Genomic DNA, 19,260 nt, shown 5'->3' with positions numbered 1-19,260 from the left:
ATGAGACATTCACATCATCCACACTGATTTTATAGAGTGGAAAATGTGAGCATCTTGACCTCCGCACTGAAGTGGTTATTGTACTCGCTAGGATTTTTATCAATGAATTATATGTGACGTGGGTTGTTAAATGGATGTAGAAATGTATAATAGATTTATACCATCCTCATTCCCCTTCTTAATGGGACAAAATGTGTGTTTATCACTGACTTTGTTGACAGTGATTTGCAAGAACAAAACATCCGCTCTAAGTATTTCGCCTATAAAGTGACAATACAACAACAAAAACTTTATAATTGTCAAAAATTATCATATTATTTATTACTGTCATAGACATTTCCATTCAATATTAATGTGGTCCATTTGCTGCTCAGATGATGAAGTCAAATGCTTATGAAAGGAAATTATAAACGATGGGATGTCTCCTTCTTTGGCGCTCCAGTGTGTCAGAGTACACATGGAAGGACAATTGCAAAGGGACTTTAATAGGCGGTATAGCCCAACTACGAAGGGCTATAAGGCTATTAGAACATTCTGCCACTAGAGGGCAGAATGTTCTAACAAAAAAAAACAAAGCCTAATGGGAGCGTGAGGGTATTGGAATCCCCTCAGGCTCCCTGAAGCCTTTGTCCACAGCCAGAGCTGTGAACAAAGAAGCATTTGAATGTTGGAGCTCCAGGCTTATACCAGCCATTATAAGCCCGGAGCACTCCATTGTTTTCAATGGAGCTCCCAACATTCCAATGTTCTAATATAGCCTTATAGCCCGCCGTAGCGGGCTTTACCGGCTATTAAAGGCCTGCTGAATCGTTAAAGGCCCGAGCCGAAGGCGAGGGACTTCAACGAGACAGCGGGACTTTAATAGCCGATATAGCCCTGCTACGAAGGGCTATAAGGCTATTAGAACATTCTGCCACTAGAGAGCAGAATGTTCTAATAAATTAAACAAAGGGTTCTCGAAGCTCGAGGGGATATAAATCCCCTGGAGCATCGAGAAGCCTTTGTAGAACTTAGGAATGTTGCTCTGCGGGCCTTTACCGGCCCGTAGAAGCAGGGAGCACTCCATTGTCTGCAATGGAGCTCTCAACATTCCAATGTTCTAATATGATGTAGGAAACTTTAGGACATCTCACTCGACTTTCACGAGACAGACTAAGGCAACAAAAATGTGACTTGAGGATCCTAAATGTTCATCCTATGATGGAGTTTGTTTTTTAATGTGTACAATTGTTGGATACCCTTGCAGGAATCCTGCGCTACGAAATGGCCTTTTGAATCATTGTCAAAAGGCATCTCAGTGGCCACTTTTGGTGAGCGATAAGTTAGAGGTAAAGTTATGTTTCACAACAGCACTCATTTGATAGATTTATCATAGAAAAATATAACTTGTAGTATGCAGTTTATTGTACAATCAGCGTAGGTGGCGTGTCTATGTAACAGGTGCAAGATTGACTTTCTCAAATCACCTCCACATACAGGGAACAAGAAATGCTTTACAATATTGTCAGATGTTTTAATGATGAACACCTTTGAAAATATATGTTAATATTAATTGTGTTTTATTTTCTGTGAACAGCAGGTAATCTTCATTCCACGACTTTGTTTTCTCTAATGAACTATGAAGGCAATGGATTGTTTGCTGTTACTCAGGTTACATGTTGCTTACTGAATAACTTTAGTCATTTTGTGAACTTAGTTTTGGTTAATGAATGAGTAACGTACTATTTAAACAGGGCGTACTGTCTAAGGACAAGATGCATGCTTTCCTCCATGGCAGGCAAGCTTCAGCTATACAACTATCATTTAATATAGATAATTCTGTATCTCCAACCACAGTACCTGAAATTTACATAACAGCAGACTGCTTGCAAATTTTAAGCCATGATGTTTCTCCTGCTCCAGCAATCTTCAAATGTGTTTTATTTCATATTAATCTTGCATTTTGTACAGAGGTGGAAGCAAGAGTATGTTTTAATTGGTGTTGTGATATTGTATCTTACACAGTTTCTAAAAATTATAGTCGGTCTTTTGTGTAATATGCCTCACAGTCTGTTTGTGGCAGTGCATGTGTGAGTTTACAGAATACTTCTACTGCTTTAAATGCATATCAATGTACAAAAAGCATTTGCAATTCAATCGGTCTCGCCTTTGGGACCTTATATGTATTTAGCTCTGCAGCATATTAGCCCGGGTGCTGAAACATCTACTGTTCTTTAACATGGGCGGAAAGGAAGCACCAAACTGCGTGACACTCCAGCGATGGGAACACAAGGAGAGAAATATTGCCTTTCAGCGGGAAATGGTATAGTACGAAGCTCTGTTTTTAATATAAAATCAGGGCCTTCTGTGATCATATCACTGAAAATACATGATTTGAAAAAAGTATTATTGTCTACAGGAAGGTAATTTCTATGAACTAGAATCTAGAAAATGCTAAAGTATGTTACTGACCTCGGCTGGTCGTTTTCTATCAAGAAAGTTCAATAAAAGCAGTTGCCAGAAAAAGAAAAAAAAGAAAGTCTCTCAGCAGAAAGCAATTCTGGTATTTTACTGACCTCTGCTGGTCATTTTCTATCAAGACAGTTAAATAGAGGCAGTTGAACAGAAAGAAAAGTGCCTACGCGGAAGCAGACAAGTCCAGGGCTGATCTCTAGAGCCCACAAAGTACATACACATATAAGTATATAATAAGTATATACTAAAGTATATACAAGAGGTCGCAGATGCTCGACCCAAAAACGAAGGTCATCATTTATAGAATTTAAAAAAAATAAAATTATGCTATGATAACCTACCCTTGTGATTAACTGACACAAACACAATATATCTCAGTGAGTCAAGATGGTGCAAGACCATTTAGATATAGAACATTGCTTCTTTACGTCTGATTTACAGAGTCAGCACTTTTGTGTGATATGTTTGACAAGTGACATCAATTTAGACACACACGTTACCCTGTCATGGCATTGAGCAGTAAAATTGTATATGTTGCTCATGGCATTGACTAAGACTCACTGGAGCTGCTCTCTGTAATTCTACTCTTGATAGGTTTTGTATATTTGAAATGTACATTGCGTTTTGAGACACGGACATCAGACACACATATATACACATGATTATAAGCATAGGTTTCACTTTTCGATGTAGGCGCTTTATTAGAACACACAATATTATTGGCAGTCTTGTGAACCTACACCTTCTTAGAACACCTTCATTTTCTATACTCATACATATATGAATAAGTTTCAGCTTCATATAATTGCCCTCAACATGCTTATGCCCAAAAGAACTGTTACATTGTGCCTAATCCATATGTTGCTTTTGTGTTGATTACCAATTCCTGATGCACAAGTGGTTGGAATTCGCACAGACGTGACTTTTATGTGATATGATTTCTATGTGTGTGTAGCAAAGATATCATAATACATTTTCAGTGACATTTTTACATTCCCTATCCACTTACCAGGCAGTTGGTTGTGTCAAAGAAATCCCACTCTCAAACTTGTGATGGTGGAGTGATGTAGGAGTTGTGTGCACTCCCATATTATTTGACTACAAAATTGGTAATGCAAGTCTAGTCATGGCATATATTCTGCACCTTGATAGAGTGGGTGTTCTTTAATCCCACTAGAAGTAATCAGTGGTTGGTGGTATTATTAAAGTCACATGGGTGCAATCCCTTGCATACAGTACGTGGGGGAATTGTGCTATTTTTCAGAAGACTTGCTTCACCTGTTCATGTTCAGGTCCATATTTTACGAAGCAGAGGTGATTGGGTGTGAATTTCAGGATGGCGTCTTTAGGGAAATAGGACCTGCTTCTTATAGTTACCCCACTGTTTGCTTGATGTTCACTGTTTTGACTAGACTGACTGGGATCCTGCTAATCAGGACCCCAGTCTATATGATTTCTCCTTTAAATTATTATACATGTACTTTGGTACACTCCAGATCGGCTACTAGGGCACCCTTATAAGTCCCTAGTATATGGTACACTTGTTCCCAGAGCATAGGTACTCCAGAGGCCTCCCATGGGCTGAAGCATGTATTATGCCACCCATGAGAGGCCATGCAAAATTGAACTACAGGTCTGCTACTACAACCTGTGCAAGCTGTGCTTGCACCACTTACTTTAGATTTAGGTTCACTACATCTATATCTATAGATCACTACACTTAAAACGTATAAGTTCCCTCTATAGCAGGTCTTATCAATCCTGGAGGTAGGGTGCTGGGTTTTATGTGAGAGGGTGCCACTGCATGAACAGAGCCCCTCTGCAGCCTTCGGAGACCATTCTCCCAGGTTGTCTGTTACTCAGCCAGACATATAGGTAGAGATGCATTATAACCTCCCGGTAAATGCTATCTCGAAAACAGATGAAACAAAACATGTTGTGTTTGGTATCTAACACCTTGGAATCATACCTCCACACCGGTAGGTGTGGAAGGCATGATTCCACCCTCTTGAAGCGAGATTCGTGGGGTTACTGGTCTATTTGGTGCCAGTCTTCTCGACCCGGACAGCCCAAAATGGATGCTGCCAACCAGAGACACATTTCTGCGCTCCTGCTGCTGAGCCAAGCTCAAGCAGAGGAAGGCAGCACAATAGACATCCTGTCACAGGGAATGTGTGACCACCTCTCAGACAGGATTTAGTGTATTGGGGCTGGGTGGGTGCACTCTGAGAGTGCCTGAAAGTCTGCACCTGGGACACATTAGGTGTTCCTGTGCATAGTCCAGCTCAAACCAGTTCTGGGAGCCATTGGCTCCAGCTCTGGCATGAAACTGGACAAAGGACATGAGAGTAACCTCCTCTCTGTCCTGCCCCTCCCCTAGGAGGGTCCCCTAAATCTGTCCAACCCTCTCCTGTGGGTACAAAAGGGCTTACCTGACTGTAGCTCTTTAGATTTTACATGGACAAGATTCTACAAGAAGAAACAACTGACCTTTAACTGTCTGGACACTCTGGACTTCGCTGGACTTCGACTGGGCAGGACTTCGTCTCCCTCTCCGTCCAAAGCTTTGTCTGTACCCTTGCTCCAAACAGGTTCCGTGCAGCACCTGTGGTGCACTAAGGACAACTGAAGAATCTCCCTTGGGGTAAAGGAGTCACTCCCCTGCATTCGCTGGCACCTCAACCCAACTGACCGGTCTGCTGCTCCCGAGCTCCTGCGGACTCCAAAGATTACAGCAACACAGGAGGTGGGTTTCAAAGGTCCAGAGATTGATCTGCCCTCTCAGCAAGTTTGAGGCCAGTATCCCTCGTGGGGACTGCATAGCCCGAACCCCTGTGCACCATATCTATTTGCAAGTGCATATGCTTGTTGGTGATTCCTGAGCTTGTGAATTGGACTCCATGTAGTCCTGACCCGAGCAGTATTTCCACCAAAGAACTCTAGCCTCCTCGCACCAAGTGCTCCATGGGCTGGTACTTTGTGATCTTGCTCGAGGTCCCCTTGCGACTCCTTGTCATTCGGTCTGTAGGTCTTCCTGAGGGTCATCTTGAGGTCTGTTGGGATTTCGTGATTGCTCCAGATGTGCCCTAACTCCACATTGCTTGGTGAGTCCCTGGACCTTTCTGGTCCACACTGTAATCTGCTTGACCTATCTGCATGGGTTGCTTTTGCCAAGGCTAGTTGGTGCTCCAGCTGAACACCGACCCCTCAGCATTTGACATCCTTCATGGGACAGCTCACATCTGGCTCCTGGTCATCTTCGACATCTCCTGGTCCTCGTGGCTGCAAAGTCAAGCATCCCTTCTTCGCACCTGAAGCACACAACATCGGTGAGTATTCATCTCCCGAGCCCCTGGTCCTTCTGAAGTGACCCAGACTCTGTCCACACTGCTTTCAGGTTCCTTCCTTCCAGAATCCATCCTTGGATTCCACCGGACTCTTTTCACCTTCACGGCAGCAGCATTTATTCGAAGCCTTCCATAGAGAACAACAGCGGTTACCTACACAATTTCAACCCTATTTATCCGGCTCCTGTGGCATAGGTAACTCTGGTACTTCGGTATCCCCTGGTGGGTTGGCACTCCAAACTCTTAAGTTCTGAAGGGTTTCCCCAAAGTTCTCCTGGAAGGGTCCTTAAACTGTAAAGTTGCAACTGCGACTTCTCCATCGAATTGTAGGGAGCCCGCGGTCGTGTTAGCACACTGCACCCGTTCTCCGTAGGATCCCTATCTACTCTCCTTGGGCAGTTCCTTGGGGTCCCAATGATTCTACTTGCTCCAGACCTTGTCTTGCCCCGAGTCGTGGTTGGTATACCGCTATTTTAGTATATGGTTTGGTCTCCCCCTGGAGCCCACGGTGTATTGTGCTACTTACAACGGTTCTATTGATTTCATATTGTGTGCTTTGTGTTCAATCCTCGGGTATGGGATACTAGAGAGTATTATATTAATAAATACATATTTTTATATAATTACTGTGTAATTCTCCTTTCATTTAATCAAATTCAGGAGGTGATATTCTGGTAAAACAAATTGCTTTGCATTCCTTCAAGTTTAAGCCTGGTGGCTGCTTTCCACAGCTGCCTCTAGGATAGCTTTATAAAGGTTATCTATGACCTCATACATCATATGGGTCGTTTGGACTGGTACAGGCGGCCCACTTTAATTAGTGGACAGCATATACCAAGCCAACTTCTCACAACATCTATAACAGATAACAGGAATTCAGAACGTGGACTCTGGAAGAGGCCTACTACTTTGGCACCGAAATGATGAGCTCTGATACCATCCAGAGCGAAGTTGGTGGATTACCACCAAAAGGTTGACATGAGGTGTTGGCCGTGGTGGGCTCCAAAATGTAACCCGTTTGCTTGAACAAAGCTAGGATTGTGTCTGTGTTGTGTTACTAAATCTTGATGATGCAATATCCTCTCTCACAAAGAAAGGGGCAGTGACCCTCTTCCTGAATATGGTCTCCTTTCTTTGTCATCTTCTTCTGCCAAGCTAATATAGCCATTGCCTGTGCCGCATAATAACAACCTCCATGGCTATTTGTAGTGTCAGAATTATTGACTATGGTTTCTTTATATAAGATTGCTGAGGTTAACCCTGAATGTTTCACCTGCTTTGGGCTTGAATTTTATTCTGTGCAGATAGGCCTTTGAACTACTTGTCATTGCTTTGCATGTGAACAGTATATTACTTTGCCTGGGTTTTGCATGGGATTTGTGATTGTTCCATTGTGACAGGACCGCCTTGAATACATTCAAGTGTAGAATGGCACAAAGCATATTTTGCACCTCACATGGGTTATAAAAACAACACAAATAGACCTTAGTGCCTGTAGTATGTTTCAATTGCTGACTGCACTAGTCAGTGAGATTCAAGAGCAATGAAGAAGTGAGGCTGAGCGTGGATGCTACCAGGCCGTATCATTGCATAAATATGATAGGTACCTATCTAAATAACTTTCCAGACTTTCTAAATCACTAAATCTAATACCTAGATCTAAATAACTTTCCAGACAAATCAGCTTACTGGTCCCTTTCACCATGGCAACTTGGTTTCCCCCTAGGATGGGACAGTTCAGACCTTATTGATTAGACCTTTTTATTTTTCAACTGCGGCTACTGAAGCACTGGAACTACTCCCCTGGGGCCAAATGGTTAGCCTTATGTTAGTATGCTCCAGGAACACAAAAACAGAAGGACTCCTGACTCTAAAAGTACTCAGCAGACTATAGTGAGTTGGCCCCTGCAGGAGCCCTATGGAGAAAGATCCATTGCCCAGAAACCTGCCCTGAGACCCTGAGGGCTTAAGGACTTACTCATTTTTTTCTCCACAGTATGCCTGGAGGAAGGCACTGAGGTTTGCTGAGGGATGGCATACCCAGGTGCATAGAAAAACAGGTTTTTCTTGCTCAGAGAATTTCAGCATTGAGAACAGAATCAGTTAGACCTCACTGTAAAGATATTTGGCCCCCTGGAGCACTGTCGGGCTACTCCTTCCAGCAGTGCCTCACTTGAGGATTTTGAGAACTGAAATGGTGACTAAGTACATAAGATTAAATGAGAAATTTACCCACAAAGTGAAGGGACCTCAGCAACCATGAAATCAAGCTTTGTACTTCACAGAGTCCTCAGCATCAAAATCAACAGGTTCAGCAGAATCTCAACAGCAACAGATTCAACTTTGTGTGACCCTCACCGGCCAAGGCCTTAAACCTTTCCACTCTGAAGGACTTAAAGTTCTATTTCAGAGACTTAGGCCCAGATTTAGAGTGTCATAGAATATAATGCACTTGTAATAGAAGAATGGAATATACATCACTTTTGAGAAGCTGTAACCCATTCTCTAAATTATACATCAGGCACTCAGTCAGGTGTTATGTCACGTTATAGGATGTTAGGTATATTTGTATAAAGAGCGCTAATCACCTGTGAGGGTATCCAAGCACTTCACAGGCATATATTCTAAATATAAATGTACTCTATATATACTTTAATCACCCTTCTCTTTTTTGTAAAGACACTCCAGAAACACACATTCAACATAAACTAAAACAGATCCTGTCACTACCGTAGCAGCTAAGATACTAACTGTTTATCATGTACATTACATCAAATGTGATGTTTATTGTAACACTAATCATAAATATTTTCTATGACTATTGATCATTGCATGGCATTGTAAACATAAGAACATTGATTTCAATGAGGTTTTATCTAATAGTCGCCCCCCTCCCCCCTATTCTCTTTATTTCAAATGCATGTAACTTTGTTCACCAGTGTCCCATTATCAGTTTACTTCACCTGGTTTGTTTTAGACCTTACATTCATTTTCTTTAGTTGCTCTGCTTTGTTAATTTGTTTATTCTTGCACTTCCAACAGCTCCCTGGCATACTAACCAGCTTTGAGACAAGGATAGATTAGGAGGCTTTGGGTAGAATCTTTGAAATGTACCTCAATAGTGTTTTGTGGTAGCTTTGAAAGAGTACAAATGAAAGCCATTGATCTGTCTTCTGCTTAGTATAACAGAAGATTTTCTTGTAAATATATTGATTGCTAAGTCAGTTAGCATCTAGCAAAGTGAGTTAATTACATTGTTGCTACCAGAGATAGTTGTGCAAGCCAAATTGCATCCCTATTCTTCCGCCCAGTCCTTATGACAGTTGCTCTAACAATACATACAAAGAGGCAGGAGAAAAGTTGAAGAACATCGTTTCGGATACTTTTAAGTTTTACAGTTTTGTATGTGGTTAATGTTTAGGATCTCACTGATCGCTATTTTTCTAAACTAAAATGGTTCCATGTGAATGTGATTTTCGAAAGCAGAAAAACCTCAGTTACCTTAAAGAACTGTTGTGCAACAGCACCTATAATTAGCACTACACAAAAATGAGCACTGCTTTATCAGTAACCTTACACTTTTATTTTGGGGCAGTTTTAAACTGTAATAACCTGGCAAGGTCCAGCTGCATTCCATACCTTTTTGTTCGCAGAAAATAAATACCTTTGAGTTGAACTATGGCATTTCAGGCAACTGTTTGCAAAAGGGTACATTTGGAGTCAGGGCCACCTCTGTGAAGGCATTTACCTATCACTACGACCTGCCAGTGTCAGTAGGGACAGTTATCACAAGACAACTTCACTGGACTATCTTTTTTGCATATTGCAAATTAAGAATTGAATCAAAAATGGCAAAGTAGTTGCACTTTCCTGCCACGGCTACAAGAACACCATTGTGAACACCGCTAACAACTAGTTTTGCCCCCTAGTAGGTTTCTTGAAAAAATGTATGCTGTTTTGTAACTGGAAAAAACATACAACTCATAGTAGATATAGACTGTTACCATTGGCTCATGCAACACCTAAGGCACTTATAAATCTTGTATTAACTTACTTAGGAACACTATTGTATGCTCAGTTTGAGAAGCCACAATGAAATGTTCTGGCCATATTGACATTCATAAGACATTGGGATTGGTATGCCACTCCTACTGCTGCCTAGGAATGACCACACATGTATAAAGGTGTTGTAGAAAAATGCCTTTTTTATGGTCATCCCCACACCTTTTGCTCCAAAATGCTGAAGGCTATAGCTATGATTGGAGCATGCTTCCCAGAACTCAGTGCCTGTGCTCTATCCCAAAACTGTTATGTTCAACTTGGTAATCCTCAATTGGAAAATACTTTACCCTCTTGTAAGTCCCTAGTATATGGTACTAGGGGTACCCAGGGCATAGGTGGGAAAGCAGACTATAAGTGTGAGCGGTCCATAGGATAACATGGACTGCCGCCTGAGTATTCTCAAGGTTGGCAGCTCCATTATGATACTGCAAAATATGTCATATTTGGTATCAAACATTGTGCCTTCTAACACCTGACACACATCTCACGCCCTAGGTGAAGTGGTATGCACCCAGCTGGCTACCATAGAGGTTGCCCACCTGGTTGCACCAGCTCCTCTGTGCTCTGGCTGGCAAGCCCGGGTTTCTCATGCCTGCTGCCTCAAAGACAGAATTCTTACCTCCTGCCAGGCAGTGTGATCACTCCCAAGAGTTAGGAACAAAGATTTGGGAGGTCACGCCTTACTCCTCCCGAGCAGACAATTGAAAGGGCTATACATCAGTACTGACTCCCAGTGGAGGAAACAGCCTTTAACCTGCCGCAGGCACATTTGCACCCGGGCAGGCTGTAAATTAGATATGCAAGGAGATGTAAACCCTGAGAGAGCTAGCCACACCACCAAGGTGAGCAGCCTGGTCCTGTACACCGCAATTTGATTTCTGCCATCTTTAGGAATAGCATAACATATAACATAACATGTGTATTTGTAAAGCGCACTTTCACCCCAACGAGGTCTCTTGACGCTGAATAACAGATGTTTTATTGTTAATCAACTCAATGGTACTCATTTTATCGACCTCAGATGGATGAAAGGCTGAGTGGACCCACCGGGATTTGAACCTGTGACCATGAGTTCAAACACAGACCCCTGCAGTGGATGCATTAGTCCACTGAACCACCAGACCAGCAAAATAGAGGGTTCTGGGTAGAAAAGATGTCCTGCATCCCCAGATGTGGTCACCTAAGTGGTGAAGTAGCTGCATGGAGCAGCTGCCCATTTGTTACTGGAACCCAAACCCCTAACTCCCCTATATCTAGTTTGTAATGGACCCCCTAAAACCAGATCCTCAGTTCTGAACAACTTCCATCAAGGAAGGACCAAGGAGAGACCTGTGTTGCCAACACTAGTACTTTGCCCACTGCACCATAGCACAGAGGGATGATTTGTCCCTGTGGCAACAGACTTGGAACTGAGTGAACAACCCTCATCCTTGACTAAATCTCTGCAGGCCCTGAGAGAGGGACCCTTGTGGAAGCCAAAACCACCCTCAGGCTCCCCTGGACAAGTGGCCCTAGTACCCTGCAAATTGCAGGTAAAAACACTCAGCAGACCTGAATAATCGCTGGCCATCGGGTCCTCCCTGGACCTGCCTAAATCCATGTGGTCCAGTGCATTGTGGGAGTTGTAGTTGTGCCTGCCAGGAAGTTCCCGGCCTCTACCTCACTCCCCGGGGTTCACTGAGGTTCAAGTACCTTTTCACTGTGCTTACCACTGCCAAGGCCTCTTGGTCGCCAATCCAACAAATAACCCCCACACTTGATGCTACATCTACAGGGAACACTTGCAACCTTCCTCCGACATCAACTGCTGTGTTTCTGTTGTGTTTTTACATTCTGTTGTACCACGTAAGCGGTAAAATCAGTATCTCTGCAGCTCCTCTTCAGCACCCTGGACACCCAGGACAACTCTGCACCAGCAATGTTATATGTTTCATGTATTAATTTTCCCTGATTTATTATTGCTTCTAAAATTCATAACTCCGATTACATGTATGCTATTCTGTTCATTTTGGTGTCTAACTTAAGATAAAAATACACTTTATTTTTATAAAATCTTGTTGGATTTCTCTCAAGCTGTGTCAATTACTTATCGTTCATGTTGGTACTCTGAAATTCTTAATATGTGTCCCTCTAGTAAAGGCTGACTGCTCCTTGCCAGTCTACCAGGACTGAGGTAAGGATTTATTAGTGTGAATCCAAGGACCATCGTTGGGGTATTGTGGTAGTATTACATGGTGAGGTCTAACCTCCACACCACACCACATAATACTCCACTTTAATACAGGTTTCGAAAGAATTGTGTCGAATAGGTCCAAAACAAAATTGTCACAGAAACCACAAAGCTCCTTTTCTACTACTCATACCCCTTGCTCAATCATTGCATTCTGTCATTTTCAAATGCCTAATTGTAGAGGACATAACAACGTACTTGTGATAGTTGTTAACTTTAGAAAAATAGGTCATGTTTATCTTGCGCTTGTGGTAGATCTTCTTGGTTTACTAATATAACTTAGCTTTGCAGTAGGTAAATTACCGCCTTTGTCATGTTTACCCTTTTAGGGAAGGCCCTAACATGAGTCTCAGCCCAGGGTAACAGTAGCTAATCTTAGGGGGGCATTATTCATTCCCATCTATGCAGGATACTTTTTACTTTATAGTGCTAGTGCAAGATTGAACCTCTGGCACAACTTAGCCTTCTCTACTACCCTCTTTTTTGTAGGTTTAATAACTTAGCTTGGATCATGATGCCCAATTCTACACTTCATCATTACGTTCTATTTAAACTACATTCAAACTTCATCAATATGAAATAAATGGATAAAATATATTTCGGGGTGCATATAACGCTAACTTTATTTATTTTCCAACACAGATAATTTGTTCTAAAGTTTAAAATACCACCTTACAACAGTGGTCATCTCTGTTCTTTAAATATCTCATAAGACTGTTTAATGATAGCTGGCCTACTGGTGCATGCATGAGGTGCAGACATCATCTGCTAGAATAAACTCCTTCCAAAAATATTATGCATTGAGATTGGCACTGCTGGCACATATTGTGTGAGTGTGCACCTGTACTCTAGAGCTCAGGTCCACTAGAGCTATTGGAGACATCACCAGATATCATTGGGTGTACTGGAGCCTGCCAAGCCTTTCAGTGGAGCCCTCAGGGGTCTCATTAGGGACAGCCTGATACCAAAATTAATCCACTGTATTTAACCCTTGCTCTAAGAAAAGACAGTGTATAATGCATATAGTTGGCCTATTCTCTAACACTGCGGATGAGCAAAATAAAATGTTACAGAAGCCGAATTATGTAAGGAAAGTTGCATTTAATTATATTTTTACTTATAAGATCATTGTGAAAATTATGTAGAGAGACATGTAATAATGGGCAGGCAGCATGCCAGCCCCTACATTAGCAGAGGCTGTGGTCTTTGCTCCACAGGCAGAGGACCGCCTGCCTGGCAGGGTAGTCACTACCTTCTGAGAAATTTCTAGTTTAGTGATTGTGCAGAAGACAAGAGAGCTTTAAGAGTGAGGACCATGTTGCTCTAGGCCCATTGGCAAAATTTTGTTTACTAACAACCAACGTGGGAATATGTTTTAGAAAATCAAATAAACACTGTCCTTGACATGCCAAGAGATTACTCCTTGTGCAATATGATCAATTTTAGATTTCCTTGCCAGGGATCTCCTATCCATGCCTTGCATTGCTTTCCTGGACAGGAAAAGCTAGTGATGGATACTCTGCTCTAAATAAGTTTGGGTGACCAGGGTCAGCGGATTCGATAATTCTCGCCTCGGTGCCTACTCTAACCAGGGATCACACTCTGCAACTCTGGGCATTAGCGTGCCTCATCTCTACAACGACCCCCCACATATGCCGGGGATATCTGGTTTCACCCTGGAGATACCCAGTAGGGTCCATATCACAGGGAAAGCCTGGCCGGGTTCCCCAGCGGTCTACAGTGCGGAGATACCCCATGTGGGGTGATTCATGCACTTTACAAGACATCATTACATTACATTACTGTTACTTAGATTTACTGTGGAGGAGTGGCCACTATGATAAGGTTTCCACTAGTTAAGCCACCTGAAGATCTTATGGTCGAAATCCTTTTGCTCCTCCACCAAGGCGGGGAAGCATGAATTTGACAGGAGGTCAACCAGTTCACCCGCTACACCACACTCTAAATGATCCTCATCTCTCGATCATCTTTGGTTTATATTGATTTCTCTTCTAATAATTATAGTTGCAAGTTTTGTCTTCATAATTTTAAAGACCATGGAGAACTTGATGCATTCATATAGCTTAAATACTGTTTAAAGTTTAGAGCAATGTAAATATTCATTTTATAAAAACATTTTTTGTAATAAACATCTCTTGAAGATATTTAAGGGGAATATCACTTGAGGCTGATAACATATTCTATCATCTTTGTAAATGCTGATATAGCATTTTCCTTCAACTCATCAACCTTTCTGATTTTGTTTTTGTTACACTGTAAGATTGTGTAGTTCTATATGTTAGTGATTAGGTCTTTATATAATTAAGTATAAATGCGCTTTGCCATCCTCTGGAATTTTGCTGATATTTGGCCAATCTCGAGTTACTGTGGTAGCAATTCATAGGTATCAATATAAAATGCATCGAGTAAACATTTATGCCAGAAGCCGAAAAAGCACTATTGCAGGGGCCTCAACATCCCTTTATTCATTTCTTCGATCGGACCTTGCTGGAGGAGACAGTTTCTTAAATTGGCTTTTTGGTGCCGGTAGAAAAAAGGCATTGCTTTATCAGCCCTTATAACCTAGCAGGATGCTGAGTTCAAGGCCATGAATGATGATCATTGGCACTACCATGTTTCATGTTGGATGGGAGTAGTGCAGAGTCTATGCTAGACTTTGAGCATTTCATCTTCTGTCGGCCCTGCGCTGAGTCTCTTCTCTTCCTAAAATGTGGAGGAGCCCCTCATATACACCTTTTCATTGAATTTGGTTCCTGGTATGGCATGTTGAATGCAATGCACCCTGCTTCTGTTCACTTGAGTGCCTTAGAGTCTATCAAAGTTTGCAGAATCTGGCAATCTCATTTTACCGCTAGGTTTCAGTAGTGATACTGCAGACAGCTTAAGGGTAATTTAAGGCTTATGGTGGGACATACGTGCTTTGAATGTTGCACACTAGAAAAATGGAAAAATTGAATACACCTATGCAGGTTGGATTGGGATTACAGATAGGCCCGGGCACTCCCCAAAAACGTGGCTCACATTCTCAAATGGTATGGCATGAACTCGGTCCGAAGGCATTGGAGCACCAGCTACATTGTACAAAATCAAATTCATTTTTATTTTAGGTAGGGAGATTAAGTGATTTTCCTACAATTTCTGTATGTTCAGCTGACGCTAGAACTCAAACAAACGTACCTAGTTACAAGGTCAGTAGCTCTGAGACCATAACACTACATCCTATGTTTTTTTTTTCTCCGGCAAAGGTGAACTCACAGCGTGGCCTAAGCAAACAACCCCCCCGCCCCTCCACCAAGGCATAAATCACACTGAGACCCAGGTGGCAACTTCTCTTGCTAAACCCCCTCTGCCGCCCACTGTATCCTCACGGTATGACCTGGCAGGGAAGAGTGGTCAAGAAAAGTACACAACTGATGCTGCTGCTCCAGGGGGACTTAGGTGAAAATGCCCCCGTTCGAGGCCCCTGCATACTCCCACCCTCCCCACACCTGCCATCCATGGACTGAAAGTAATGGCCGAGAGGGGGAATAAAGCAACCACAAGGAGATGATGGATGGAGCGCTGAAACTTTTCAGATACTCACCTCCAGTCACAGATGTGGGTTGAATCCATCATCATTCTTTAGCTCACTTTGCCACCTCAGTTCAGACCCAGTTTATGCCAATCAGTCTTGACCCTGTCCTCATGGGAACAGTCCAACCCGAACTGTCAAGCTAGGTCTTCACTGAACCAGAAACAAGCATCTTGGGACAGGTTTCGGGGTAACACCCCTCATCAGTCAGGCTAGCTTGAATCCAGTGGCAAAGTGAGCAATGGACACATATCTGGGCATACCCTGGCAAATTAGGGCGAGCCAAGCGAACACAAGGAGATGATGGAAGGAGCGCTGAAAATGTTCAGACACTCACCCCCAGTCACAGATCTGGGGTGAATCCATCATCGTTCTTTAGCTCACTTCACCACCTCAGTTAACACCCAGCTATATGGAAATCATTCTTGACCCTGTGCCTCATGGGAATAGTCCAGCCCAAATTGTCAAGCCAGGTCTTCCCTGAACTGGAAACAAGTATCCTGGGACCGGTTTCAGGGTAACACCTCTCATCAGCCAGGCTGGCTTGAATCCAGTGGCAAAGTGAGCAAGGGACCCACATCTGGGCATACCCTGCCAACTTAGTGCGAACAAAGTAAACACAAGGAGTGGGGGAATGACATTGCTTTTGGGCCGGGCCTGTCACAAGAGGCAGGGGGCTGAGGTGTGAATGCCTTAAGGGCCAGAACAACATCTGGCCCCCAGCCTCAGTTTCACAGCATGGCAGGGTAGTGTGCCCAAGATCCTGGTGATGTTTTACAGTGGTCTGGCAGGGACCAGGGAGACAGTACGTTTCTCCTGGCTGGTTTATATAAGCCCTAAAAAACACACCCACAGATGACCCTGAGGCACCGGCCAAATGGCCAACTTCCCGCCTTCCCAATTCGACCCTACACCCATGGTATTTTTATGTTTATTTAGTTAAAATAGCTCACATTTACACACCAATCTCTCCTCCTTATTCAGAACAGTCTGTGAATGGCAAGAGAGTATGTCATTTGTATAAATAGCAGGGGATGGAGTGCATTTGCCACCTAAATAATGACTGCATGGTCTGTATGCACCCAATTGTGCAACAATATGCAGCACAAGACTGTGCTGTGTGGTGCAGGAAGGCCCCAATGATTCAACGGGGCCCCCATTCAACCCAAGACTAATGAGTACTCAAGTCCCTGATCAGATTTTGGGGGGCCCCCATCATTTTCTGTTACGCTACTGGTGGTAAAACTAGGGGACTTTCATGGGTGCCATACTTGTACTTTAGCTGTAAGAAGGTACTTAAATGTAGTTTTTTTTAAATACTGCTCATAGGCACATTTGATAAAAAAGGAGCAATTTTAATGCAAATATCAGTGCAGTAATGCATCTTCTGCCGCAACCCCGCCCCTGCTTCAGTGAGAATGGTGAGTGAAATGGGGGGTGAGCCTTGAATACACTAGCACAAACTATTATATCCTGCAGAGCAGGTAGACTGTTTTTCACTATTGTGTTGACTGGACAGCACAAAAATATGCCATTCTGAATTCCCGCAAGTTGAGATGAAGTGCTCTCACTCTCCGGCCTCTGCGCAGTGCAATGTCCCAGGTGGAATATCGGACTAGCCGCATTTTGGTTGTTGTTAAATATTTACAAATGACAGCTTGCCCTATATCTCACATGAAGTACTGCATTGTCCTCTGTCATGACGGCAATGGTCACAGGTCAGAGGCTTTATTACTTAGGCACTAAGGAGCATATTTATGTCGCTTTCACGCAACACAGAAAGCTACCTTGTTGCGTGAAAGGAAAAGGGCAGGAATCTGCGGAATTTAACATAATACCATGATTTCCTGTCCTTTCCTTGAGCTGGCACAATTTTAGGTGCCTAGCACTAATGCAGGCACCGTTACACCATGGTGCTAGAGTGCCTGCAAGAAAAGGCGCATTCATGCACAAAAACAATCCCTGAGAATGCAGAATGCAGCACACATAGAAAGAGAAAATAACAAGGAGAAATAAACATGTTTCTCCAGGTTACACTTCCCTGGGGAGGCACAGCATTTTTGATGCAGTCCCAGGTTTACAAGTGTTAGTAAATCTGAGATTAGCCAAAATCCATGATGGGGTGCATGGGAACACACATGCGCCACCCATGGAACACCTTCCCAGTGCAGAGTAACGCCAAGCAGTGATTTGCGCTGTGTTACACTGGATTTATCAAGCCATGGGGGTTGGCGCAATGTGGGCTTGCGTGGCTTGACTTAGGTTTTGGCCCTTGCATGGTGCAAGGGCAAGGCAAAACCTTCATAAATATACCCCCTAATAAGCAAATGAAAGTTATTCTAGCACCTATCTGCATCACTGTACCAGTGTATAAGTACGGAGCCTTCAGGAGTCCCATTGCTTTATTGCGAATCACAAGAGATTTTTTTTTATGTGTCCACATAGGCAGCAATTTCCCATGTGTCATTAATTTAAAAACAGCTATTTTTTTGTCTCAACACATTTTATTAGAATGTCGACCATAGCATTGCCCAAGAGGCCATCATCCTATACAATTAGTTTCTCGATCAGCGACATGGCAGTTTTTCTTAAACTTATACCAAGCAGTGATGCAAATGCAGAAAGAAAACTACAAATCAACACCTCAACCAAATGTGCTTTAACCCACCAGTGCCCCCCATGCCCTCCCAGCCCACAGCTCACAGCAGCCGTATGCTTAAGTTATGAATCAGTGTGTGTTTCCATGCCAAATTGTCGATTGTCCGTCTCTTAGAGCATATCCACCGGGGTAGTAGGCTCAAGAATCAAGCCCCAGTAGTCTGAAGACCATCGCCAGATTTCAGTGTATTTCTGTGGGCATCCTAGTGCATAAAATATGGGTGCCTCCAAACCCATAAAAAAATCCATTCCCTTCTTCCAGACGGCCAACAGGGGCGGATTCTTGGACTTCCAAAATTATGCGATATGTCTCTTTGCAACGGTGAGGCCAAGAAACAGCAAGTGACGTTTTTTTCTGTTGTCACCTATCCCCTCAGTGCTATGTAACAGAACTAGTATTGGGGACATAGGAATATCCCAACCCAGGACCTCAACCAGACATACCACAACAACCCTCCAAACCAGTGCAACAGCTCTGCAGACCCATACTGTATGCAGAAAGGTACTGTTGTCTTCATCACATCACAAGTAAATGGGAGCATTAACAAGACCCATTCTCTACAGCATATGTCGGGTAAAGTATGTACAATGTAAATATTGAAACTGAATCAATCGCAGGCAGGAGGATAACGCAGCCCCATTCGGATACTTCCAAGCCTCCATTCAGTCATTGTCGTCAATAGTTTCCAGATCCTCCTTCCACACCGACCGGAGGGCATCTAAAGTGGTAGCAATATTTGTGATTAAAGATTAGACATGTTGGTGCCCTCAGGCTTCACGGTCAGAAACAAGGACAGAAAAGGCCAAATAGGCGGAGGCATAGCAATCATACATAAGAATACCATTGCCATCTCAGAAAAGGACTCCTCAAAGTACAGCTCCATCGAATGTCTCACCGCCAACATCAAGACAAATGA

Source organism: Lissotriton vulgaris, chromosome 7, assembly GCF_964263255.1.
Source record: "Lissotriton vulgaris chromosome 7, aLisVul1.2, whole genome shotgun sequence".
Taxonomy (NCBI): Eukaryota; Metazoa; Chordata; class Amphibia; order Caudata; family Salamandridae; genus Lissotriton; species Lissotriton vulgaris.
This window is presented reverse-complemented; position numbering follows the sequence as displayed.